This window comes from Antechinus flavipes, chromosome 4 (genome assembly GCF_016432865.1).
Source record: "Antechinus flavipes isolate AdamAnt ecotype Samford, QLD, Australia chromosome 4, AdamAnt_v2, whole genome shotgun sequence".
In the NCBI taxonomy this organism is placed as follows: domain Eukaryota; kingdom Metazoa; phylum Chordata; class Mammalia; order Dasyuromorphia; family Dasyuridae; genus Antechinus; species Antechinus flavipes.
Genome location: NC_067401.1, coordinates 168954371 through 168982150, shown reverse-complemented (window position 1 = coordinate 168982150; position 27780 = coordinate 168954371). Strand labels below are relative to the sequence as shown.

Sequence of the window (27780 nt, the reverse complement as noted above, 5' to 3'; positions counted from 1 at the left end):
TTTGGGAATGTTTGAACAAAATAAGGTATGTGGATGTAACAGAAAACTATTGTGCCATAAAAAAATGACCAGAGGAATAGTGTCAGATAAATTTAGGAAGACCTGTATGAATTTATACAGAGTAAATGAACAGAACCTAGAGAAAAACAACTTCGAAAGATTTAAAAATTCAGATCAACACAACAATCAACCATAATTACAGAGGACTAATGATGAAGTATGACATCTATATCCAAATATAGATATAACATACAAGATGCATTTTTTTTTGCCATGGCTGATATGGGAATATATTTTTCCTGGACCATGCATATTTATTAAAAAGACTTTTTTTCAGTTTGTATAGAAGATATAAGAGGAAAAAGGGGTCAGAGATAAAGAGAACAGAAGGAAGAACAGAAGGAATCACAGACCAGTAGGACAGTTTTGAAAATTACATGTGGAATTGTATATATGCTTTTAAAATGCAAACTCTTCATTATAGGGATTGAGTTTCATATTTCTCTACTTCTGTTCCAAAATATATAGGGAACTACTCATGTTATTTGGGCTCGATATGTTTAGTATTTTAAAAGAGGAAAAAATAAAGACAAATAACTAATTCTACCAATAAATAAGGCCTCTCTAGCCTAGTCCCTTTTCTTGTTCTCCAGTTTCTTTCTAACCAGGAGCAGTATCTTCTCTCAAATCATCATTCTAAATACTCCTTCTTCATCTTCACTCTTCATAAAATTCTCATTATAGTGTTTCTTCCTGAAAATAAAAGTTGACAGATAAAACAAGAAAGTTCTTCTCACCATTTTTTCATTGTCTTCCCCATAGTTTATCTCATAGATCAAAAGATATTTTTAAAACATTATCTTCTTGACTCCATAGGGAGAAGCATCTCAGAATGACAGTTACAACTGTAACTCTTAGCATTTCTGCCCTTAATGAGACACTTAACACTTTCTATAGTCTCTGTAGAAGAGGCTTTTGAAATAGGTGTTATACTACAAAGAAACTTTCCTAAAGAAAACTTCCAAGTAGCTATCAAAGTATTGAAATAATCCAAAAGACAAATTATAAATGAACCCACAATGACAAAGATAAGCTTTCTTCTGGCTCCTTCTGGTGGAACTCATACTGGAGTCACTTCCAATGATATGTGTCTGAAGGTTATAAGCAATGGGGGAGGGAGAGGAGAGGGCAGTAAGGGAGAGAGGCATGCATGTGAGAGAGACGGAGGAAAAAAGGAGAGGGAGGAGAAGGGGACAGACATATGGGATTGGAGGGAGGGAGAGAGGAAGGGAGAAAGAAAGAGAGAGAGAGAGAGAGAGAGAGAGAGAGAGAGAGAGAGAGAGAGAGAGAGAATATGTGTGTGTGTGTGTGTGTATTTTGGGCATGAAATTAGAAGGAAGTTTTCTCATGTGATTATCTCTTTCAGTAGTCTTAAAAGGAGAATCATCTACCCTTAACTTCTGTTCATTTTTTTAGAATATATTATTGGGAAACTATCAGCTGTTCCTTGGACTTATGTGTTTGCCTAGATGAACCTGAGACTAGATCAAGTACCTAGCTGCCTTTATCCCTTGTGTATCTTTTCCTGAGCACACTGGTCAAACAAGAATCCTGAGAAAGATGTTTCCAGGTTTGGAGGCTACTTCATAAACTTAAATAGTCCAGAGCCAATAAAAGATTTGAAAGCAGATTGTTTAGTGGGAAATGTTTCTTATAGCTATATTCTCATTGGGTAAAAGATTACTACCACTAGAAAGTTGATTCATAAATATTTGGTTGACCAGAAGATATAAACCTCAAGTGAATTGCTTTAAAAATACTGATCCAGAATTTCTTGCCTAATCTTGCAAGTCTACCAGACTACCTCTTGAGAGTGAATAGCTGGAACAACCAGCTTTTATGAATTCTTTGATTGTTTCACAATCCCTGGGGCCTTAGATACTATTAAAATTTTATGCTTAAAATATTAGTCAATACAGGCTTATGAATCTTTTGATTTGTAAACATTTCTTTTGCAGAAGGAATAGCTGTCCCACCTACACTTTGGTAATATTTTGAGTAACTTTTCTAAAAGAAAAAAATCATTTAAAGCAGTGTTCAGCACATAAGTACTTAATAAATACTTTTTCATTCATTCCAGAAGATCTAAACATAAGCTAAACCTAAACTTTAAATAAGGAGATTTACTGAAATAACTACAGATACGGAGGAAAAGAAGCCAGAGAAAAAGTTGATTTTATCTATTTGGGGTCAGATTGCCCTGGTACTAAACCAAGGTCCAGAAGAGTCCAGACCTGGAACCATTTGTAGGTGAGTCCTCCATTGGTCAAGGTTTTGGGAACTTACCCAGAAAGAGTATTCAATTTATTCTTTAAAACAGTTCCCTTTCCCTCCTACCCTGGTCCCAATTACAGAGATCAGGAGACCAATCAGGATCTTCTGATGCCTTTTTTCAAGGGACCAGAGCACATGTGATACTATAAGTGGCCCAAACATGCTGTCCACCAAATTGAAGGTTCTGTTTCATTATCTTTGCTACGTAAAGAATATGTGGTAAATAGAGAAGAAATTAAAAGATGCTTAATCATCTGGATTGGACCCTACTCCCATCTATCTGATGAATTTATTGGTATTGATGAGGTCCTGGGTAGCCAGGTGAATTGGCATTGGCAGAGAAGGCCTGAATCTCTATAAACTATCTGGAAGCCAAAATGCTCCCAGAGGCAAGAAAAGGAGGACTGATAGGATTAAGTGAATTTTTTTGATTTTGTTTTAGCCTTTTGTTCTTAAGTAGACCTTTTGTTTTAGTGGACTTTTGATTACAGTCCCATTCCAGATGGAGGTCTCTAGAAACCCCACCTTTACTATATCTAATCAGAAAGCCAAATGATAATGTCAAGTCCCAAAGCTTATATTTCCCTGTAAAAGATCTGCTCATATATAGATCCTGACTATGATAGATCATTCTTTTAGGACTAACCTGCCATGGGATACTTCTTTCACCTAGTTATAACTAACTCTTTTTAGGATGCTAAATCTCTTTTAGGGTTAGGCTACCAATTAATGGCATAATTCCATCTCGTGACATCTTAAAGGTATCTTCTTGGTTACTGCTAGTAAACTTGTCTTTCCCCTTGTTAATTGCTAAAACCCCTTTCCTTGTTAACTTCTCTGTGGATTTGACTCACTCTTAGCAGCATAACAAAATCTTTGCCCCTTGATTTGGAGGATGCATAAGCCTAGAAATTCTTTTGAGATGACCCCCCCAGTCTAAAACCCCAAGTTTTTTTGGGTATCCCATCAAACTTCATCTTTTGGTGGCTAACCCCATCATTGTGATGGTCTGGTATAGGAAGAATCTGACGGCAACCTGTAACCTCAACATTTTGGTGGCCCTACATGGGGAACAGCAACATTTTGGTGATCCTTTATGGAGAACCTCAATAGTAGGACTCAGCTTACAAAAATGAATAAAGGAGACTCAATTTGTCAGAGATTCTCCAATCTATCTCCAATACATACAAATAACAAGGACCTGAAGAGACTCAAAATTCATTCTTCTGGTAACCTTAGAAGGTGGTGATCAGCCAATCTTATTAAGCATGATCAATCAGATCTCATCATCTTTACTTGAGATGCAGAAGTACATTCACATTCCAGCACTTGTACAAATATACACACATATATGATGGTGGTCTTCAATGATGACCTGCAAATCTTTAAGTTTATGGTACAGAATGCTGAAGCATTCTAAAGAAATAGATTAGAAAAGCAAGATAACTAGGTTAAAATTCTGATTGTTACTTATTAGCTGGATGACTTTTGATAAGTAACTTCTCTTTCCCAAGCTTTCCTGATCTGTCAAATGAGATGAGATGTTTTTTCCATCTAATCTTATCTAGCCTTAATTCTACAATATGTAGAATCCCTTTAAGGTACTGCCATGAACTCCTGAAGCTTCTTCCTATATGACACACTCTTCTATTTGCTGAGACCTTTAGACTCTTTTGCTTCTGGCTATCAAAATTTTTGTAATAAATTCTTATATATCAAAATATAAACTAAATGGTATTCTGTGCCTTTAAAGTCCCCTGAAAGCAGTCCAGCTCAGACCTTTAAGTGAAGGTGACTGATTTATTCTGACTATTCTGACTCTTAACGACATTGCTCTCTTCCAACCGTGCAGCACTTTAATTGTCCATCAAGTAGAGCAGGGAGGAACTGTAAATCTTCTCTCCTGTGCTTCTGGAGCTAAACACTGCTTGACCTCCGTTTGCCAGCCTCATCACCTGCATCCAGACTGGAGTAATGAGGGGGAGGGGAAAAACTTGGAAGGAGAAACAAGAGAGCCCTAGGCAAATAGATCTCCAGCTGCTTCTAACCCCAGGTCATCTGAGAGAAATGCAGCACCAATAAGATTTATCAATGCAGAACTGGGAAAGGAGAAGCTGCAGTATTCTTCCAAAAGTGGTTGCAGGCTGATAGAAACACCTTCTATTTTGAACCCAGTCTCCAAACCAGAGTGATTCTCAATGAAGTGAGTCAAGAATTAGAAAACTCTTCATTTCTATCACTTATTAGACATCAACATCATATTGGAAGAAACCAACAGGAAGGATGGGAGAGAGAATAATAATTCAATATTAACTCTATGTTTAGTGTTTAAGAATGAATCCCTGCTGTCAGGGACAGGACTCTAACTTAGAGTGATAATGTCTTCTTATAAGAGATGACAGCTGCATTCCTGAAACCAAAAAGGCGCCTGAAGTCCACTGATGCAAAGAGCCAGAACTGGGGGGTAGGAGGGAAAAAGAGGGGGGAATCAATCCTGTTTGTTTTTTCCCCTCCAGCAGACTTAATATTTTAATATATATTGATACATTCAAAGTAGCAAACATTAGTTATGATCATTCCTTGATTATTAATTAAAAGGAATTAAAAAATTCCTTGATAGCCCACCTTTTCAACTATTCATTTAATTTCTGAAGAATTAGACTTTGATCCTGAAATTTTTCATGTCCAGTCAAATTTTCTTCTTAGGAAATGAGCAAGCTAAAATGTCACTTAAGAGAAGAATCTAGTTATCATTAACTACGTTCCCTTGGTAACTTTTAAAAACCAAAGTTAAGGAAAAGTAAAAGAACCAAATAATATATTTTTGCATATTAATACCTGATATCATTATTAATAACCTAGGTTTTATTTTGTATGTTCCACTGGGAAAATTCTTTTACTTGAAAAAGGAGGTCCTAAGTGCACCTAGCTCTTATCAATGAACCATTAATAGTATATATTAAAATAAAATAAGGAAAAATAAAAATTACAGCATTGTCAAAATACAGTTATGTAAGATACATAAAGCATTTATTTACCAACCCGAGGTTATAGTTATAATAAGTCACTTTCCCCCCAATCAAAAATTCATATTGGGTCAAATATAAAGAATCCTAAGACAATTAAATTGAAAAACAAATTATTAAATGTCTACTATGTGTGAGGCAATATGCGTTAAGTGCTGAAGATAAAAAAGGAAAAAGAAATAATCCCTTCTTTAAAGGAGTTTTGGTGTAGAGAAAGGAATATATACTCTATAAATATATGTACATATATACAATGTATATATACATTAATCTTTGATTTTCTCCAATAATTTTTTTCTTTTAAGTCTCTAAAATCACTTCCTTTATATAGTCTCAGCTATTACCCCAATCTTTTATTTTCATATATGTATAAATGTGTATGTATATATATATGTTTTTATGTTCTCATTATAAATATAGTATAGGAGGAACTGAGACAAAAATTAATTAACTGGCCTATAATCATACTAATATTTTACTTTCATAGGTGGGAGCCATATTAGTTACAATAATGGATGTATAATTAGGTTAGGTTGTTGTCCTTCATTCTTGAAGAGGATCAGAATGACATCATTATATTAGAATTAGAATTACTATATTAGAATAATATGTTGTTAGCCAGCATTAAAAAATTATCTCTAAAATGTCAATTCAATTGAATGTTAGGAAATAGTGCTAAAGCATAGTACTGAGAGGGTACAGGAGGAGAAGACTACAAATCCCTGACCAGGAATTCTGGGGATAGAGAGGTGGATTTATAAAGAATGTATCAGTCCAACAGATGTCCCAGGGGGCTTAAAGACTGAAGACAATGACCAAAGACACTCCATCTGGTTGGTGCATAAAGGAAAAGTGTGTAACAAAAGAAGGGATATAGAGAATAACTGAAGATAAAATAGATGATTTTAATGACATGAAATTAAAATTTTTTGCACAAACAAAATACATGTAGTTAGGATCAAAGGGAAGTAGTTAACTGGGCAGAGGAAAGAATCTTTGTAACAAAATTTGTAATAAATATCTGAAAGCCAAGATATATAGAGAATTAATTCAAATACATAAAAACCAGAGACCTTTCCCAATAAGAAGAAAAGAACCAAGTATTTATTAAATGCCTACTACATATAATGCACTGTGCTAAGCACAGTAATATCCTCTTGGGTATTACTTACAACTATCTATCTCATTTGATCCTAACAAACTTGGGAGGTAACACCCATTTTACAGTTGAGGAAACTGAGGCAGACAGAGGTTTAGTGACTTGCATAGTTTCACATAGTAATAATAAGTATATAAGACCAAAATGTAAATAGTAAAGGATATGAACAAATTCTCAAAAGAAAAAAAGCAAATTATCAATAATCATATTTTAATAATCCAAACTATTGATAAGAAAAATGAAAATTAAAACAACTTAAAAGCTCTACAATACATCTATCAAATTGTCAAAAAAAATGACAAAATATTAAAATGTCAATTGTTGTATGTGCTATGGGAAGACAGGACACTAATGTAGCTATAATATGATCTAATAATTTTGAAAAAACCATTTGGAAAACTATATCTCAAAAGTCACTAAACTCTAATCTTAACCCATTGACCCAGAAACACTAGTCTCATGATCCCAGAGATCAAAGAAAGAAAAGAACCTATAAATAGAAAAATAATACTAGCAGCACTTTTTGCTGTAGCAAAAAATTATAAATAATAAAATGAATGCCTATCAGTTGGGAAATGGCATATATTTGTTAAATAAAGAGATGGATTCATAGAAATCTGAAGACCTAAATTAACTGGGACAGAATGAAGTGGACAGAACCAAAATGATTTATAAAAATTACAAAATATAACTATAAAGAAAAACAAAAGCAAAAAATTTTTTAAAACTAAACTCACAGTGAGAATGGCCCATTTTGGCCAAATTGTCAGCAAGCTTTCACCAGCCAAGTAGTCACAAAGTGGAGGGAAGCAGTAAAATGTGAAAATGGCTAATTAGGAGTTCTGCAAGCTGTAATATGTCCCAACAAGTCTTGAATATAAGCCTCCCAGTCAATTGTTCTCATAGTTTTGTTACTGATAATTGTTTAAGTCATTCTGCTGATGTAAGGTGGTGTGATTTTTCAAAGATGGTTATCATTGGTTTTCCTTACAGGAAAAAATGACTTGTCCTCTAACGAATTTATATTGTACATTGAGTCTCATTGCTTAGGAAAGATTCTAGATGAGTCAAAAAAAAAAATAACACTGTCCCCAGAATACCAAGGTAATGTTTCATTGAGCTGATGAATATGAGAAAGGGGAATCTAATTAGAGGTTTCCCTCTAGCAATGACCCTTTACAAAATGAAAGGACTGGGTTCAGAACAGAGAATATTAACAGGTCTCCAGCCTCGGTAACCCACAGCTGCAGTGTCTATATTAGAAATACAAAGAGGGTTTCCAAGTCCAGGAAACTGATGCTAAATCATACAATCCTACAGATGAATAATGGGGGCATATATTCTCAGTCTTAATTAATGTATGATTTTTTTTTTTGCATTATTATACATATTTGTTAAAAGGGAAGGCTTTTACTGGGAAGTAGAAAAATAGTGGCAAATGAAACAAAAGGAAAAACAAAAGAGAGAATAATGAATCATTAAAGCAATTAAACCTAGAAGAGCAGAAGGGAAGTCACAAAGTCAGAAAGTGACAGACAAGCATGGAAGTGTTGAACCTACCATGTTAAGTCTAATTTATCCAAAATAAAAACCCAAGTTGTTCATGGGGGGGGGGGGACAAACTATATATAATAGAAGTTTACTGTTTCATACAGCAGTCCTTTTCATTGATAGTTTAATAGTTAATCTTTCTTGATAGATACAAAGTTTATAATAAAAAATTAGGGAGAAGGGAGAATAGAGAGGAAAAAAACTAACCCCCCATAATCGAGTGTAGTTATAGAAAGAAGCAGACCTAGGCAACCTAGCTGAAGAAGAGAAGCAATGTGAGGACATTATGAAAATAGAAATTATATTTTCTGCAGTACCAGAGCTGTATTTGCTAGATGTGAGCATTAGTACCTGCAATACTATGGATGTTTATGAGAAAGTATCACCCAGTGTTAAGGAGGGAATACTTGCAGCTACAATTCTTACCATGCTCTCTTAGTAGGTACCTTTGCTTTGAGTACCTATTGGTTAACTATTAAAGATAATTAAACTATTAAATAATTAACTATTAAAGATAAACATGCCAGTGTGATCTCATTAACTATATTTTAAAAAGTGTATACTCCCAGAGTACCTAAGCACTCCCTTGAGGACCCACGTTGAAAACTTCCCAGTCCAGAGGTATGCTATATTATTAAGTTGATAAGCATGTATTCTCTCCCTCAAACTATCTTATATTTACTTAGGGGAGGTGCTATATTTCCCTGTACCACATATGATTCTTGAAAGCAGGAACTACTTCATTTTTTGCTGTCACTCTAGTGCCTAGTATAATACTTTGCACATAGTAGGTGTATATTTGCACTATTATCATTAATTCCACAAAATAATTTTTTTAACTTGTAACTTTGTCTTTATTTTTGTTGGATTCTCCTTGTTTTAAAGACTAAACTAATGATTACACTAATAGTTATCAGAAGTTTTGAATCCAGAGACACAACCATTTCTGCACAAATATAATGAGATATAATGGAATACCCCTGCTAATCAAAAAATTAACCTAGATGGTCAAATATATCCAAGGGTTTGAAAAAACATGTGGTTTTTCTGTTGTTTTCCTTTTTTTCTTCTTTGTGGATAATACAATTAACATTTGCATGTGTTGACTACTTGAGTACCAAAATTACAATCTTACTTTCTGTGAACTTGCAACAGGGAATAGTCATATTACTACCAACTATGTTCAATGCAAAACAATTAAACAACTAAAGGACAGCTAGGTGACACAATAGAAAATCTAAGTTCGAATCTAGCCTTAGATACTTTCTAGCTATGTGACCCTACACAAGTCACTTAAGCCTGCTACCTCAGTTTCCTCTTCTGTAAAATGAATTGGAAAAAGAAATAGCAAACCACTGCAGTATCTTTGCCAAGAAAACTTCAAATGGCATCAGAAAAGCTCAGACAGGACTGAAGTGAACTTCTGACTCCCAATCCAATATTCTTCCCTTTATACCGCCACCTTAGGACACAACATTTGATAAGCCAGAAAAATATCTTACTCTAAACAAGCCTTTCTCCCTACTTATTTCTCACCTACCTATAGGAAAGGGAAGTAAGCATTTACATAGTTCCTACTATGTGTTTAGTATTAGAGTAAGCATTTTATGAATATTTTATCTGATCCTCACAATAATCCTGGCAAGGTTTAGCCACATTTTTATAGAAATAAGGAAACTGAGATAAACAAAGGTCTCACTTGCCCAGAATCACACAACTAGTAAATGTCTGAAACCAAATTTGAACTCAGATCCTTCTAACTCCAGGATCAGCATTATATCTACTCTGCTACCTCACTGTATCCACACAGAAAACACTATTTCCATGTTATAGAAACAGAGACATATAGATAGATAGATAGATCATTGCGTAGTTACTCAATTCAGAATCTATCCATGAGTAAATAAATTGCTTTATATGTCTGTTTAAAAGCTGTGTCATATTAGCCTTGTGTGTTGAAGGTTTTGCTTTGAGGAAAGGGTTTGGTCTATTTAGGAGTTAGCTTTTTATAGCACAGGCAACTCCCAGTTAAGAAAGTAACTAATAAAAGGAAGGTGTGCGTAAAATAGCAAGAAAATTCAAAACAAGTTAGTAAAATTGAATTTCCTAATGACTGGGGAAAAAAATCTATCAATTCTTATACAGATCCATGTCTTTCACACTGATATTTTCTCTCTCTCTGCTTTTAGTACAATATAATGTATGGTACAAAACAATCATGAAAGAACATTCTGAGAGTTTGCTCAGAGAATAACAGAGGGAGATAGAAATATTGAACTCAGAACCACAAAGAGGAGAGTTAAAGCTTTAAAAGCTTGCCTTGATATGAGCTATGGCAAATCTCTTTAAATCTTGCAGCATCTGTTTCTTCATTGGCAAAATAGGGATAATTATGCAGATAGTACCAACCTCATAAGGTTTTCAAGCAGCTTGAGTGAAATAATGTAAATAAAGGCTTTAAAAATGTTTACATAGTATATAAATATTAGTTATTATGGCAAAAATAAAATTATTGAAATATTTCTATTTTTAAAGTAGGATATTAAAAGTTGTTCTTCCTAAAGGAAAAAAAGTTGAACAGAAAATATATGTAAGGGCTTTTGATACAAAGCTTTCCTGAATTTCTGAAAATAAGTTGGCATAGTGAAAAGAGCACCAAGCCAAGAGTCAGAACAACTCAACTTCCTGAGTATCTGTCCTCAGATATTAGCTGTGTGACCCTCGGCAAGTAACTTTTCCTTATTTACCTCAGTTTCCCCATCTGAGAGATGACACAGAGAAGGAAATGGCAAACCACACTAATATTTCTGCCAAGAAAACCCTAAACGGAAAAGGGCCTATTTATACAAAAATATTTAGAACAGCTCTTTTTGTGGAGGCTAAGAATTGGAAAACAAAGGGATGCCCATCAGTGAGTGAATAGCTAATGAAAAGCAGAATGATTTCAGAAAAATTTGGAAAGATTTACATGAACTGGTATATAGTGAAGTGAACAGAACCAAACATTGTGCAGAGTAATAGCAATACTGTTTGATGAAGAATTGTGAATGACTTAGATATTCTCAACAATACAATGATCTGAAACAATCCTAAAAGACTCATGATGAAGCATACTGACTGCTTCCAAAGAAAGAACTGATAATAACAATACAAACTTACACATGCTAATTTTCATTTTCTTTTTTCATATCAAATCCTCTTGTACAAAATGACTAATATTTTACATAATTGTACATGTATAACATGTATTTGATTGCTTATTGTTTCAAGGAGGAGGAGGGATAGAATTTGGAACTTAAAATTTTAAATAAAAATGTTTAAATATTAAAAAAAAGAAAACCCCAAATGGGGTCACAAAGAGTTGAATGTGACTAAAAATGATTAAACAACAACAAAGTTTATATATCTCATTTGACTTTCTTAGTCTAAAGAAATGTTCAGAGTGAATAAAATCTATTTTTATCTAAGACTGAAGAAAAAGCCTATTTTGTATAGTAGAACAGTAAAGGTTAGTAGTAAGATATCTAAGCATTTGCATTTAATTAATTATTATGCCAAACTATATGAACCTTTACATATAATGCTATCCTAATATCAATAAATGATGCTAGTAAATGACATCAAAAGTATACAACCTGACAAAACCCTAAGTTTGGGTTATATGAACCTTTACATATAATGCTATCCTAATATCAATAAATGATGCTAGTAAATGACATCAAAAGTATACAACCTGACAAAACCCTAAGTTTGGGCTGCCTCTTTTGTTTCCTGATCTTGAGAAAGAGAGTATCTTGAAAAGGATCCATCCAAGTTTTGGAAGTGGTCTTATAAAGTTCAACTGATCCAGAACTACTAGGTTCAACAAGAGGAGCAGTTGGTTGCAGTAGCCACAGGAATAACACGGAAACAGAGAAAGCTTCTGCTATAGAGGGAGAAGATGGCTACAGACAAGATGATTGTTCCAAGCATAGCTCTTTTACTAGCCAACTTTTACCTGAAGTTATTTAGACAGTACAATAAGCAAAGTGAAATGTAAGATACTTAATTATAAGTCATACAAACTTCTTTATGTTAAAATAAGGTTAAGTATCAGCCTTTCAGAAAATTGTACAGTAGTTATGTTTCTGAATGCTTTTCAGTACATGTGTGGTTTTTTTTAGTCTTTTTTACATTTAGCCTTTTGTGTGTGTGCAGGAATAAATTGCCTGTCCCATATCTGATTTATATTATTCATTGTATACAGCTTTTATTCCCTGCTTTTTAAAATGGAGACCCAAAGCCATGAGTTAAAAGTAAAATTGTCTCTGGGGACACTGAAGTGGAAGAATGAATGAGCAGGGAATGTGAGAGAAGGGAGTCTAATTCTTCTTAATAAAGATGGGTCAAGATTGAAATCTGCTAACACTCAGAACAAGGGATTGTAGTCAGTCCAAATTCTGAAAATTAAGAAATAAGGGAAAAGACTAGTTTCTATAATTCACTATGCAAGTTAACAGAACCATACCATACAATCACTTCTCAGAGCCCTGGGAGATGTAGCAAGAAAAAGGACCAAACCAACACCAGTGTCAGTGATACTATGCAATAAATATGAGACCTATGTAATAGCATATCACGAGACACTTAGTTACATTATTTGATAGAACTAAAAATAATGAGAATAATAACAACAAAAATTCATCTATAGAAAATAAATCTTTAAGACAAAGGGAAAAAAGAAAAAAAAGTATTGGAAGTAAAGAAGGGCTAGCAGTGTTATTTTCAAACTCTACTACAAAACTTGAATGACCACAATTATATGGAAATGATTTTTTAAAAAGAATAATTGATCCATAAAACATATATCCAAAACGAAGTTTTTGTTATTTGTCCTTTATTCTTGAAGACACCACCAAAACAGCAGGTAGGTGACACCATTATATGCAAATGAATTAAGATTTAAGTGAGTTTTTTGGGTTTTGCTTTTTTCTTTCTTATGATTTTTCGCTTTTTTTTGATTCTTTCACAAGAAATATGTTTAATGTGGAAATATGTTTAACATAATTGTATATGTATAACTATGTCAGATTGCTTGCTGACTTGGGAAAGGAGGAGAAGAGGGAAAGAAGGAAAAAAATTGGAATTCAAATCTTATAAAAGTGAATGTTAAAAACTAAAATAAATGTATAAAACAAACTAAAAAAGAAAAAAAAAGATTAAGTAACAGAGGGCTATGGAAAGTCACCAGCCTTACTTTTTCCTCCAGTGCCATCTGGGTCCAGAGGCAAGATATAGATAAAGATCATTAGTAGTAGCCCTGGATACAGCAGGAGACTTTGCCCTTTTTAAACCAAAATCTTTTAACAAATCTGAGTTTGACTGAGACAAGTGCAAATTCAGTGATTAAAGTAAGAAAGAAATGAGGCAAAGAGTGGCCTTTATACCTAAGTAAAAAAAAAATATATATATATATATATATATAAAATCTCAAAAGGGGATGAGGGTCTCCAGCCAAAACAGAAACAACTGCTATGTACATTCACTCTGAGCCAATCAGGGACCAAAGAAAAACTAAATGGGGCTTGACCCATTGGCCGATGAGAGCCAGAGTGATTAAGGTTTAAGGCTTAGTGCTTAAGAAAGAAATATAGCCCGGGAACTCCAAGATCTTGGGAAGTATTAGTGATCAAAATTTATATTCCTTTGCACAGACTACCCACAGGAAGGGAAAAGAGAGAAGGATAGAAAGAGGGAAGGAAGAAAGAAATGAAGGAAGGAAGGAAGGAAGGAAGGAAGGAAGGAAAGAAGGAAAGAAGTAAGGAAGGAAAGAAGGAAGGAAGGAAGGAAAGAAGGAAGAAAGGAAGGAAAATAGAAAGGAAGGCAATAGGACATAGAACTACAAAATACATAGAAGTAAACAAATATGGCATGCATGCTATTGAATAAACGCAAAGACTTTAACTACCTAAGGCTCATTATTTGACAAAAACTTCTAGAAAATCTGTAAACCCATGTGGCAGAAATTATGTTTAGACCAACATTTCACACCATATGCTACATTAAGTTCCAAAGGAATACTTAACCTAGATATAAAAAGTGAAATCACAAAGTAGAGGAACATAGAGGAACATCTATGGATAAAGGAAAAGTTCAGAGCCAAACAAAAGATAGAAAGAATCACATAAAATTAAATAAATAGTTCTGTCTACATATAATTTGAAAAGTTTTGCACAAAATCAATTCAATTAAAATTAGAGAGGAAACAATTAAATGGGGAGAAAATGTTTCACCAAATTTTTCTGTTAATAGGGAAATGTTAGAAATGCATTAAAAATTATCCATTTCTCAACAGATAGAAAGAAACAGTGCTCAAAAGAAAACAAGCTATCATAAATTATAAGAAAAAATGTTACAAATTACTAAGAAAAAATGCACATTAAAACCACCTGAAGGCTCTATCACACTCATCAGATTGGTAAAGTGGACAAAAATTGAAAATGACAATCACTAGAAGGGTCATGGGAAGACCTGTTGATGGAATAATATGGAACCACACCCCCAAAATGCAAACCTTTTGATTTAGCAATAAATTACTAGCACATAGAGGGTATACCCAAAGAAATCAGAGAAAGAGGACAAAGACTCACAAATAGAGGAACATTTATAGTAGTACTTTTTGTTGTGGCAAAACAACAAAAAAGACTAGAAAACAAAATGAGTACCCAAAATTTGGGGAATAGTTGAACAAATTATGGGATATGCATGTAATAAAATATTATTGTGCCATAAGAAATGATGAAAAAGTTAAGTTTAGAGAAAGCTGGGAAGAAAAGTGAAGTGAGTAGGCTTACCAACAGCAACACAAGGCTGAGAAATCATGCTTCTCATCTCTTGGCATAAATAATGGAATCAGGGTGCAGAATGAAATATACATTTTTTAATACAAGTATACATTTGCCACATGATATACTTAATTATAATAAGGAAGTACTTTGATTTTTTTCTTTATGTCAAGGAATACAGCTACTGAGGTGTGATTGGGGAAAAAATACACCAATACTTTTTTAAGGAAGAAAAGGATATCCACAGATTTTTTTAAAAATAGAGACAAATTATAGAGAGAAATTTATTAATTATTTCTGTCAAGTTTACATTTAAAAAATATTTATTTTTAAAATAAAAGACATTAAACTTAGATTCATAAAATGAGTTCCTTTCCATGGGCAAGTTTCTTAATTTGTCTAAGCCTTAGTTTTTTCATTTGTAAAAATTGACATAATAATTACATTACTTGCCTCAGAAATCAAAAAAAGCTACAACTTGAAAGTGCTTTGTAACCAGAAAGTACGTCCATGCATCCCACACCCCACACACATACAATGAACAAGTTAAGGCCTCTTCAACTTCCAAAAAAAAACTTTCAAAGACTTAAAATTGAGTTGTCCACTTATATTGATGAAGGGAGTTTCTCCACAAGAAAAGAACTAGACTGATAAAATTAAGAGATCCAGACCAAAATGAGTATATTTTGGCATATATGTGTTTACCACATCTATGAAAAAAGATAATTTTAAAATTAAATATAAAGAAGGGAGTCAAGAAAGTAAGTTTATGGGGGAAAGAGAAAGAGAGAGACAGAGACAGAAATTGTATACAGAAACACACACAAGAGATAGAAAAAGCTTGGAGTTAGGTATAGGCAGGGATAGAAAACCAAGAAATAAATAATATGGAAGCAGTGATATAGCAGAAGGAATATGACTTCACAGAAGCAGAAGCTTACATGTTTAGGCTACATGAATGTTTCATGAGCTTGTGAAAAGAATATATAATATTGTATAAAATAAAGGGGGAAATATTATACCTAACAAAAAAGATTTAGATACAAATGGGATCTTGTTTACCAAGCCAGCACCTTGTGAAAAAGAAAATAGGTGCTGTAGGGATTTGGGGGAATCCAGGTTTCTAAGGATAAGTCTTTGTTTTCAAGGTAGGAAAAAAAAAAGTTACAATATGGCTTTTCCCCTTCACATGTTTAAAAATAAAAAATTCCTCACCAAATGACAGCTCTATGTCAGGTTCCATTTGTCTTCATAACAGAGTATCAAGCAGGAGCGAGGAAATAAATAAACACTGAAAGACAACCAACCAAAAACTGAAGACATATGAGAGAAAGGTAATCCCTACACTGCAACCACTGAAAACAAAAACAATGATGACATTTCAATTTAGCTTTTGCCCCTGCTGCTCCACACTATGTATAACTCATCTCTTTGGATGGATCTTTGGAGATTCCCTTTGCTCTCCTTGCCCCTCCCTTCTGAGAAGACAAAGGCTATGCTTAGTGAGGTTACAGAACTGGGAATGATATCCCCCCTTGCAACAATACTTTGCCAATTTAGTCACCAAGACCTAAAAAAAAAAATCTACAAAATTTTATTTGTCCTAGCTCTCAGATCAATACCTTTCTCACTTTTAAGTTTGTTTCCTATCTCTTCTATACAGTGTTTGTCCTATACTCGACTCCCATCATCAAAAACCTGGACAACAATAATAATACCTTACATTTGTAGTCTTGTGATTGCATCAATCTAGGTTAAGAAATTCCCTCTACCAATACAAGTGAACCCTTTATGTACGCAATTTATCACCTTGGAGACTTACATTTAGATAATAATAGATTCTCATTTGACACTCAATAATCCCATGAGGGAACCTCACTTTACAGATAAGGAAATTGAGGCCTAGGGATTTTTATGTTATTTACCCAAGATCACTTAACTAGTAAAAGTAGAAACAGAAATCAAGTCTATGTATTCTGACTATAAAGCAACTAAACAATAGCTAAGTGATCCTATGGCTCCAGTGTAGGGCCTAGAGTCAGGAAGATTCATCTTCCTGAGTTCAAATGTGGCTTCAGACACTTCCTAGCTATGACCCTGAGCAAGTTAACTCAATCTGGTTTTTTTGGTTCATCATCTGTAAAAATGAGGTACAAAAGGAAATGGTAAACCACCCTAAAGTCTTTGCCAAGAAAATGACCCCCAAACGAGGTCAAGAAAAGTTGGACATGACTGAATAACAACCTAGTGGCTTGTTTATCAGACTGTCCCCAAATTTTGAGAATCCCACTCTAAGGATGGGGAAGACAAGACATCTTAAACCCTCAGTGATCATAATGAGAACGCAGAAGCAAAAAAAAAGGGGGGGGGGAGCACTTCAATCCTGTCCTGGATATGAATGATTTATTCCACATCAAAGGAAAACATCTCTAAGTGGCTAGGAATGCTAATTCAGTCTTGGTTGCACATCTTTACTCCTTAGTACCCAGTATTTATCTCTGATCCATAGAGTAGCGAAGAGAATCTACCAACCATGGTGACAACTTATGTTGTATGCATGCAACAATCTCTCAGTATCCTGCTTGCCTGAATATATCCGAGGGATAACATCGGCCTTTCTTTTGCTTCTTTGTTATAGAGAGGGAAGAAAGAGAATGATCTGAAGCCTCTCTAGATTCCAAAGAACTAAGGAAAAGCCAGAGAAGGGCATTCCCATCCCTACTGACTGCTTCTGTATCCAAAATCCTCATCCTTCCCAGGGAAATCCAGGCCATAGCCCAGGCCCAGTTTCAGAGCTAGAGGGCATTGCTAGTGGTAAGGCAGTGACTCCGGAAGAGGTTATGTATTTGTTTATGTATACTTTTTTAAAAAAATTATAAGGCTCATAGATACAATCACAACACATAAATCTAAGAAGCTTTCTCTTTTGTGTATTTCTTATTTTAACCTTTTTTCTTCAAAAATTTCTCCTCAGTGACCACAGTTTCAACTATTCAAAATATTTGCTCACGAAAGTGAGAGGGAAGTAACTTAGGTTGAAGACAAACAACAGTACATATATCTCTGTTCACTTCCCTACCTCCTGCCCTATGTATGGCCAGACTGCAGCTGTGCCCCTCCAAAAAAGAATTGTGGGATCAAAGTAAAATTAAACCACATCTCCCTGACAGCATCATCACAATCTAAATTAGGCTAAATTTCCAACCTGCAGCTAAACTCAGAAGCAAGGGGAATACAGTGTTCCTACACTCTTACAAAGAAAACAGCCTTGGGCTTGTGGTTGCCTGATTAGGAATTAGCCCGTGCCATAGCAAATATGGGAAGAGTGAAGAACACAAAGTGTCAGGGCCAAAGTCAAAATGAAAACAATCAAACCCGTAGACCCCATTTAACTGCTGTCCCAGGACCTCAAATCAGATGAATGAGATATACTTGAACTCCTACTGGTTACAGTATAGGAGCTAGCAGCCAGAGCAAGGGGTCCATCTTCCTTCCTAAGCCTCATGCTCAGCCTTCCCTCTAATGATTCAGTGCTTTTAATGCCACTATTTTTCCCTTTACAATTTACGTTCACCTGGAGGGTCCGATTTTAATTAGTGTAATATCCCTGTTAACAACACAGACTAATTAAGACATCCGTTAAGAATCCATAATGTAAACTTAATGAGCGGGTTCTGCTGGAATGTTTATCCATTTTATTTATTTATTTTTAGCAGACCAGCAAAAAGCCCAAGCAAGTTTCTGATCTGAAATAGTTATTAAATGGCACCATTCAATTAATTAAATACTGCGTCCTCGGTTCAAAAGTATCTTTGTGTTCGATCTGATATGTGGGCCCACTAAGCTCTGTATCTCTGCTTTTTTAACAGGGAATTAGAGCCCAGAAGCGCACTTTCATGCGCCTTTTCAGTGACCACTGATGGAGGGATTTCTATCCCATATCTCTTTTCCTGAATTCTGTTCCAAGTCACAGTTCAACTATGTCTCAGATACATCTAAGCTCCGCCTCTTTATTAGCTTTTCTTAAGAAACAAACAACAAAAACCCCATCATAAATGTACTTGGTTCTCTTGTAAACACCGGAATCTCCCAGTGCCAGTCAGTCACGCGTGGGAATCGGGGGGAAGGGAAATTTGTTTCTCCCAAACATAAACTGGCTTTCCCTACTCCTCATTCTGCTCCCTAAATTCTTCTTCAAGTGTGGGTTCCCACAACTCTCAACATATGCATTGTCCCAAACATCCTTCGATCCAAACTACCTTAGTGATCAAGCTGTGCATATTAAGCTATCTATAGGGTGATCCACGTTCTGGCATCTCCTGCTGCAGCTCTCATTGGGGGTAGGGGAAAGGTTTTCCCCCACACTCTTATAATTTATTTTCTCCCCTCTACACATTCAGGTCAATTTGCCACTCTCCACCAAAAGCTTATTGCGGGGTCCTAGTTGCAGAGTAATAATAAGTAGATGATTGCCCGAGATCTGGGACTGGTGGATACTTCAGACACCCCACCCCCACCTCTGCATCCTGCCCCCACTTCTCCAGCGTCCCCAGACCGGGCGAGCATTGCAGAGCTTAGAGCTCAGAGCCCCGCAATATTGGTATTCTGCACAGCAGCACCTCTGCTCTTCTGTGGCTGCAGAAGAAACAATAAAAAACGGCTTTGCGCGGCGCTCTCCCAAACCTTCCCAATGTCAATAGGTAGGAGAGAACTAACGAACAAGTAGAATAAGCTAGGGAAAATCAGCAGAACGTGGTTCCCTTCCAAACTGAAAATGAACCTGGCTGACCAGGCAGAGCCGCTTCCCAAGGGTCGTTGGGGCAGAAAGTTTAAACGTGGTCGGAGCGACAGTTTAGCTCTAGTCCCCAAAGCTTCTCCAAACCTCCCTAAACGAATGGGTCTGCTTGGTCACCCCTCCCCCAAAGAAGGCGCTAAAATCTTCAAGGAGCAAAATTAAAGATCTCCCAAAAGGATTCACAGAATTCCGGTATATCCTCGTACTAGAAAATTCCCTGGAGTGAAATGTGAATATTTTTACAAAGGTTACCACAAATACCCCAATTTCTACTCCCCAAGAAATAGACATCCCCTGACACAAATACACGCAGACTCACTCTCTCCCTCTCCCTCTTTGCACTCTAGGATCCAGCGGTTCTCTTTAGGAATTGGTAGGTGCCCAACACCGTCTGCATCGCTGCTGCCAGCATATATTCAATCAACAACACCCTAGCCCATCAACATCTACTTAACTCCCTTTGGTTAAATCCCAGTTTCAGATAATCCTTCTCCCCACCAACCTAGTACATACCCCCCGAAAGGGGATTCCTCCCCCCCCCCATTTAAAATATCCCCGAAATGGCAGCATCAAGGGATTTTCTTCCTTTTCGTTCTTTGAGGGGACGAACGGTTGGCTCTGTCCAGTTTTAGTACGCTCATTCCAAAAATAAAAGTCTCAATCTTTAACCTGAGATGACCTCCTCCTCCCCCCCTACCCCTCTCCAGAAGCTGGTCTCCCCTCTGACAAATCCCTTTCACCGGAGAAGTAATCTCTTCTTCCCCTCCTTACCCCACCCCCGTCCCTCAAAGGGAATTCCCCCGTGCTCAGGGTATTGTACAGTAGCCACTGCTACCACGGCACCCAGTGCCCGGGACTGCCCCGACATCTCTGAATGGAGCCAAAGAGGAAGGATCCAGCTTAGCGCGGAACACCACCAGACCGGGAGATAACACCTCATGCCAACTGCTCCTCCATTCACAAAATCTGCTCCTCTCCTTTCCTGCCCCCGAGCCATCAGCCCAGTCAACCTACGACCTCAAAAGGCTGGAGCCAGTGTGACCCCCTAACCCTTCCGGGCGCTGTCCTCCCGAATCTGCGATGCCCTCGCCTTCAGCACCTATCATCTGTGCCTGCTAACTCCCAGCTTTCCATCTCTTAGACCTCTACGAATCCCTCTAGCCTCCTGTCCCTCAATTCCCTCCCCACCCCCCAGCCACTTCCTGCATTCGCGTCCCTGGATGCAATGCCCACCCCCATTTATATCCCTGGTGCTCAGCGTCTTATCCCCACCCCCGGTTCCTTCGTCTCCCTGTCTCCCTCTCCAAAGCCCCGTTTGTCCCTTCTCGTCTTCATCTCCCTCCTCCTCTTCCATCTCCTTTTCTTCCTCCTCTTCCTCCTCCACTCACCCCCATCCCTCGGTGCATCTCCTACCCCAGGTTCCATGTTTTCCCTTCTCTTTTTTCACCCCCAAAGATAATAATAACCAATAACATAGGAATCCGGAGCCGAAGCGGCTGGCCGGGGGCGCTGCTGTTACTCACCGTCTCAGCGTTCCCAACGGCAGGTGAGGGGAGACGCACTGCCATCCCCTAGCTGCATTCCCCACCCCCTCAAAGTGTCCGGAGAAGGCACCCCCTCTGAGGGACTGGGAGAGCCTTGCCGGCCGCAGGAAGCGGAGGAGGAGGCGAAGGCGAAGGCGGAGGCGGAGGCGGCAGAGGCTGCAGCGGATCTCGGCTCTGTAGCCTACCACGCGACTCGACTCGTGTGCAGCGTGTGCAGCGGGAGAGGTGCCCAGCAGCCTGGGCTTCGTTGGTCAGAAAAGCGGTAGAAGCAGCCCGCGGAGCCGGGGCAGGAAGGAAACTGAGGTCCTGGGTGGGAGCTGAAGCGGATTTTCGGCACCTGGAGCCCTAGTGCTAGGCAGAAGGCAGGAGCGATCGCAGCTTGCCCCAGGAAAGCTCCAAGACACCTGGCTCCCTCCCTCTTTCCCCCTCTTCCTCCCTGTATCTTTCTCTTTGCTACGGAGGGGAAGGAGCAGGAGCACGCAGCAGTGGTGGCAGCAGCTCCCGCGCAGCACCCGCGCGAGTGTAGCGCGCGCACCGCCCTGCGAGGGAGGGGTCCCGGGGTTAGGGAGGGTAAGGGAAGACCGTGTAGGAAAGGGGGCGGAGGAGAGGGAGCGGCCAGTCCCAGGGCGTGCGAGGACTAGGAGGAGGTGACGAGTGGCACGCACGTGCTGTGCAACGCTGCGAGAGGCTGGCACCGCCGCACCTGCCTAGTGGAGAAGCTTTGAGGCAGGTGATGGGTAGAGCAAGGAGTGAGGAAAGCACCTCCGAAACTGGGAGGGTTTAGTCAAGCCTAGGGGGGGGAGACCAGGAAAGACTAGATCTTCTCGGCCGGCTCCCAGAAGCTCCTCTTATCCCCATCTTCCACCAAGTGGCGTCCTCTCTCTAACCGACCCCATCACCACTCGGTTTCTTCTCAGGCTCCCCAGTTTGCTTCAGCTGAGGCAGTAACGCACAACGTAAAAAACGCACCCTGTACACGCCAGCCCTCAGTCTCCGGTTCTGAGTATTTCCACTGTCAACTCCAAACTCTCCCTCTTTTTTTCATGCGTGCCAGAAGGCTCCCCACTTCTATTTCCCATCATAAAATTTTGGGGTACTGGACAGATTGTGAAGCCCTGTCGTGGGTGATTTTACACACCCAGTTTCCTCCCATCCAAATATGCCTTGACTTTCTCACACTAGCATATTCTTTTCCTTCTACTTCATCCGCCAGAAAGCTTTCCAGAGGAGTTAGGGCCAAACCCTCTGCAGAGTAGATTCGTTTTCCTGAATTTCTTTCCTGGACAAGCAGAGGAAAACCTAGCTAGAGATTTAGCTAAAACCAATTATTTTTTTCAGTCCACTCCACTTCCAATCTAATGTGTATAGTTTGGCCTAAACCTTTTTGTTCTCCAAGAAGACCTATTAACTTTGGAGGGTAGAAATGAAAGAATGTCTAGAGTTAGGTTAGCATTCTTGTCTAAAACTGAGTTGCTGATTTCTTCTGATCCCATTATCATCTATTATCTTGAGATTCAGTCTATAGCTAATTCCTTTGAGAGATATTTTCAGTTCTATCTACTTCATGGTTTTCTGAGGAAGACTTTAAAATCAAAGTCGTTAGCATCCTAGGATAGGAGCTCCTAAATGGATTTTGGCCAGGCCACATAAGCCAATCCTGAGTTGATATTCCCATTGCTGGCCAATTTACAAAACGAGGAGTAGGCAGAGAAATGTTAAATGCATAGAAGCTTGACTTCAGCATAAGAAAAAGGCAGAAAGAAAAAGGAAAATCTTAATTAAAGGAATCTAGCAGTAAGCAGACTAATAAAGTTGCCAGGCATCCATAATCTTAGAAAAGCTAAGGTGCAGGTGTGGACCAACCCAGTTCAGAGTTTGAGCTGGGCCTAGGAAAAAAAAAAAAAGTAAATGCTTATATGGGGGAAGGAAGGGAAGTTGTAGATGTGGACCGAGTGATAGAGACTTTTGTTCATAATTACAGGAATTTTCCAAAAAACTTTATCTCCAGTGTGCTTAATATTCAAGCAATTTCTTTCACACATCAAATTCCAACCTCTGGTTACTCTTTCCTTCAATTCTAAGAAGAATAATGAGGACTGAATGGGAAGAAATCTGTTATGGGAAAAGGGAGAATAAGAAGTAGGTGGGTAATGTGGTGAATAAAGCAAGGAAGATCTGAGTTTGAATTTGATTTCATACACTTGCTTAGTTGTATGACCTTGCAAAAATCATTTAATCTCTGTCTGCCTCAATTTCCTCATCTGTAAAATGAGGGTAATTAATAACAACTACCTCAAAGAGTTTTTGCAAAGATAAAATGAGACAAAACTTGTAAAGCATTTTGCAGACTTTAAAATACTGTAGAAATGCTAGCTACTATTATTAAGAAAAGAAAGACTCCATTTCTTATTCTGGAGGTTCTGAAGTTGCTTCTTCCTTCAAAGTAGTGAATTATACAGTAAATACTTGATTATCTACCGGTGAAAGGTTTTTAGATTGTGTTCTATATGCCAATCAATCAATCATTCCATATAGCATGTAAGTACCACTGAAACACCTAGTTTACAGGGGATAAAATCCAAGACAATCAGTAGTAAAAAGCCTAATTTCAAATAGCTATTCATAAATGTCCAGAGTTGTGGCTCTCTTCAACAATGAGATGATTCAAACCAGTTCCAATTGTTTAGTAATGAAGAGAGTCAGCTACACCCAGAGGGAGAACTATGGGAAATGAGTGTAGACCACAACATAGTATTTCCACTCTTTTTGTTATTGTTTTCTTGCATTTTTATTTTCCTTCTCAGGTTTTTTTTTTCTTTCTTTCTTGATCCGATTTTTTTTTGTGCAGCAAGATAACTATAAATATGTATACATATATTGGATTTAATATATATTTTTAAAATATTTAACATATATTGAACTACCTGACATCTAGGGGAGGGGGCACGGGGAAGGACGGGAAAATTTGGAACAGAAGGTTTTGCAAGGGTTAGTGTTGAAAAATTACCCATGCATATGTTTTGTAAATAAAAAGCTATAATAACAATAACAATAATAATAATAAAAGTTAAAAAAATAAATAAATGTCCAGAGTTTAGGCAACAGCCAGAGGGACTAGATGCCCTAACTCAAAGAAGCATGTTTAAATTCAAAGATCATCAATAAAACATCATGAAACTCATACCTGGAATATAATTCTGAATTTCAAAAGAAACTAGCTGTGTAAATGGTGAGGGGAAATATCACTGTATATTAAAAATATATATATTCACTGAGGAAAACCAGGAATCAGGAATTGCCAACATTTCTCTGCTTCCAAACCTTCTTTGTTCCAAATTATCTCTGAATTCATGTACTTTGTAGTGGGCTTTCTGTAGGACACAAGAAAGTAGATGAAGAAAACTTGGTCAATGGAAAGAGATATAGAAATAATTTTTATTGTTGGGATATGCTATATAAGCCCACTAAACAGAAAGAGGAAAGAGATGAGTTTAGACTTGCCATGGTGATAATTTCATCTTTCAAAAGGTGGAGGAAACATCAAAAAAAAATTCTATTCTAGAAATGATTTTCAGTAATGGAGAAGACATAATGATGGAAATAAAAATAATCAGAATTCTGGAGAAAAGTGACCACTTTCTCCTAAAATTAAGGAAAGGAATCAAGGAGTAGTCTGACATACCCTAGATTTTGGAAAGCAAATTTCAAAGAATTCAGAAGAAAGTTAGGTTGGATCCCATATACTAAAATTCTATTGGAGAAGTCAGCCCCAAAGTGGAATTTGAAGACACAAAGGAAAAAACTCCAATGAGAAGGGAAAATGGTATTTTTCTCAAAATACCAATGTGGATGCACAAGGAACTCATCTATCCAAGTTAAATTTTAAAAAAATAAACAGAATATGGAAACAAAATAAGGTGACTGGATAAATATAAAAGCATGGCACAGTTCTACAAAAATAGACAGGATTGCTAAACTTCAAATATAGCTAATGCTAGCAAAAGAAACTTAGGAGAGTTAAAACATTTGTTTCTTAGGCTATAGTTAGAAAAAAAGAAAAAGAAAAAAGATACAAATAGATTTGGATTATAGATTATAGATTTGGATAGAGCATAGACCAAGTATGCTGTTGGGGGAACATTGCCAAAAGGGAAGTTCCCTGAAAAAAAGGTTAATGGAAATGTTATGTCCCACAATGGGCCAGCATGCCCTATTCATACTCTACTCTAAGCATGTCAAGTATCTTGAATTCTTCCAGGACAACTAGCTATCTTTTATTATCTCATTTATTTTGGGAGTCAATTACCTGTTAATATTTTTTTTGTTGTGATTCTGATCATTCTCCTTTACAAATAAAATAGAAGCAAAATAAAAATTAGGCAGTTCTAATTTAAGCTATCCATGCATCGAATCCCAAGCAAGAAGTCCTCTCCATAGAAATGCTTAGACTAGAGCATGGATATTATTGCTAGCTTGAACTATTGTAAGGAATATTTGAAAGATCATGGAAAATAGGAGGCATACAACAAGATTGGAGCAGAGCAGATACTGTTCCAATATTTTTAATGCATTACTGTGTTGCATTGAGAGATATAACCTCTCAGAATAAAGGAGAGACAGTTCCTCTGTTCTCTGCCCTCACCTGATCTCTTTTGAAGTGTTATGTTCAATTCTGGGTGCCACAGTTCAAGAAGAACATTGATAACCTGGAAAATTTAAAGAAAAGTACAAAAAATCCTAGTAAAATGAAGGACCATGAGTCTCTTGCTATCATATGAGGATTATTTAAAGGAACTAGGAATATTTTGCTCAGGGAGAAGAGAAGTCTTAGAAGAGGTGTGAATATAATTGTTTTTAAATATCTAAAATATCATTGGTAGGAAGGATTAAACTTATTTTGTGTGACCCTGGTGGAAAGAACCAGGAATACCGAGTAGAAGTAGCAAAAAGGTAAATTTAGGCAGAGGAGAACTAGGAAAACTTCCTAAAATTAGAAAAGACATGATTAAAGAAGTGTAGGATTGTTACAGATTTAGAATTAGAGAAGGACTTTGAGTTAATCCAATCCAACTTCAAATAACTGAGACCTAGAGTGATTTAATTGATTACCTAATGTCACACAAATTTCAAAGGATATTAAAAAGCAGATCTCAAGAGAAGAAAGGAAAGCTACCAACAATCATATGAAAAGTGTTCCAATTATTTAATAATAAAAAAATTTCAAATTAAAACAATGCTTGAGATTTTTGATTAGGATGACAAAAATGAATTTTAAAAAATTTCTAAAGGCTAAATATGAAAATGGCAAGTGTTAAATGGTCTCTGGGAAGACAGTATATTATACTCAATTGGTAAAACTGTGAAATGATCCAAACATTTTGGAAGCAATTTGGGACTATATTCCCAAAATCAATAAACTGCGTACTCAGAAACACCATTGCTAGACATAATACCCCAGAGGTCAACAATAGAAGAAAGGGAGCTATATTGCAAAATTTTATAGCAGCATTTTTTGTTGTTATAGTTAATAACTGGAAACTAAAGGAGTGCCCATCAACTGGAATATGGCCAATGAAATTATGTTATATAAAATATAATGGAATACTAATGTGTTGTAGGAAATGAAGAAAGAAATGATTTTTAGAGAACCTGGGACTGATGAACAGAATAAAGTCAGTAATTTGTGCAATAACATTCACAACATAAAAATGAATAAATTTGAAAGATCTGATTAAAGCAGTGATCATAATAAATCCAAAGGACCTCTGATGAAGTATACTAGCTCCCTCCTGACACAGATAATGGATAATATAAAGTGAGACACCTTTTTGACATGAGCAATATGGGAGTTTGTTTTACTTGACTATTCTTATTTGTTACAACTTTTTGTTTTTATTTTTACAGTGAGGGGAGTGATTTGGGAAGAGAAAATAAGAGATTAAAAATGTTTAAGAATTCAATTAAAAAAGAAATTATGAAGAATATACTCAAAGAAACTTGAGAAGATTTTTATGAACTGATGCAGAGTAGAATGAACAGAAACAGGAGAACATTTTATACAATGAGCTCAGTAATGTAATAGAAAATGTCTTTTAAAAACTTCAGAATTATGTTTAAAAAAATAACCAATCATAACTCCAGAAGGCTGATAGTGAAATATGATCCCTATTTTTTCAAAGAGAAACAACAAATCAATGAGACATATTTTTTAGACACAGTCAATGAATGAATTTGTTTTGTTGGACTATATTTGTTACAAAAGAGAGCTTTTATTATTTCAGCAGGGTAAGAGCAGAGTTAAGGAAACCAGAAATTCTTAGAAAATAATTAAAATTCCAAAAAGATAGAAAAGAAAAAAAATATTAGTGAAACATTTAAAAATGCAGGGAAGAGGAAGGAATTAAGAGGAGAACAAAGATAAGCTAGGAAGCATTGATACTATCAGGTTCAATTTCACATATACTTTTTTTTAAAAAAGCTGTATATAATAGAAATTTGTGGCTTTATAGACAATCCTTTATAGTCTATTGTTTTTCAGTCAGTCAAC

The 27780-nt window shown here is 36.6% G+C and overlaps 1 protein-coding gene across 8 annotated transcripts in view; it reads right to left on the bottom strand.

Annotated features, from left to right (window-relative positions):
* RBFOX3 (RNA binding fox-1 homolog 3) overlaps positions 1–22026 on the bottom strand; it is a 974608-nt gene extending 952582 nt beyond the window's left edge. For 3 of the 8 annotated variants that reach the window (XM_051995458.1, XM_051995459.1, XM_051995460.1), the window contains exon 1: positions 21213–22025. The gene's annotated coding sequence lies outside the window, so the exon portion shown is untranslated. Of the gene's footprint in view, positions 1–21212 lie in introns of all 8 variants that reach the window. The other 5 variants (XM_051995454.1, XM_051995456.1, XM_051995457.1 and 2 more) reach the window with 3 other exon arrangements.
* Between the last annotated feature and the right edge of the window lie 5754 nt (positions 22027–27780).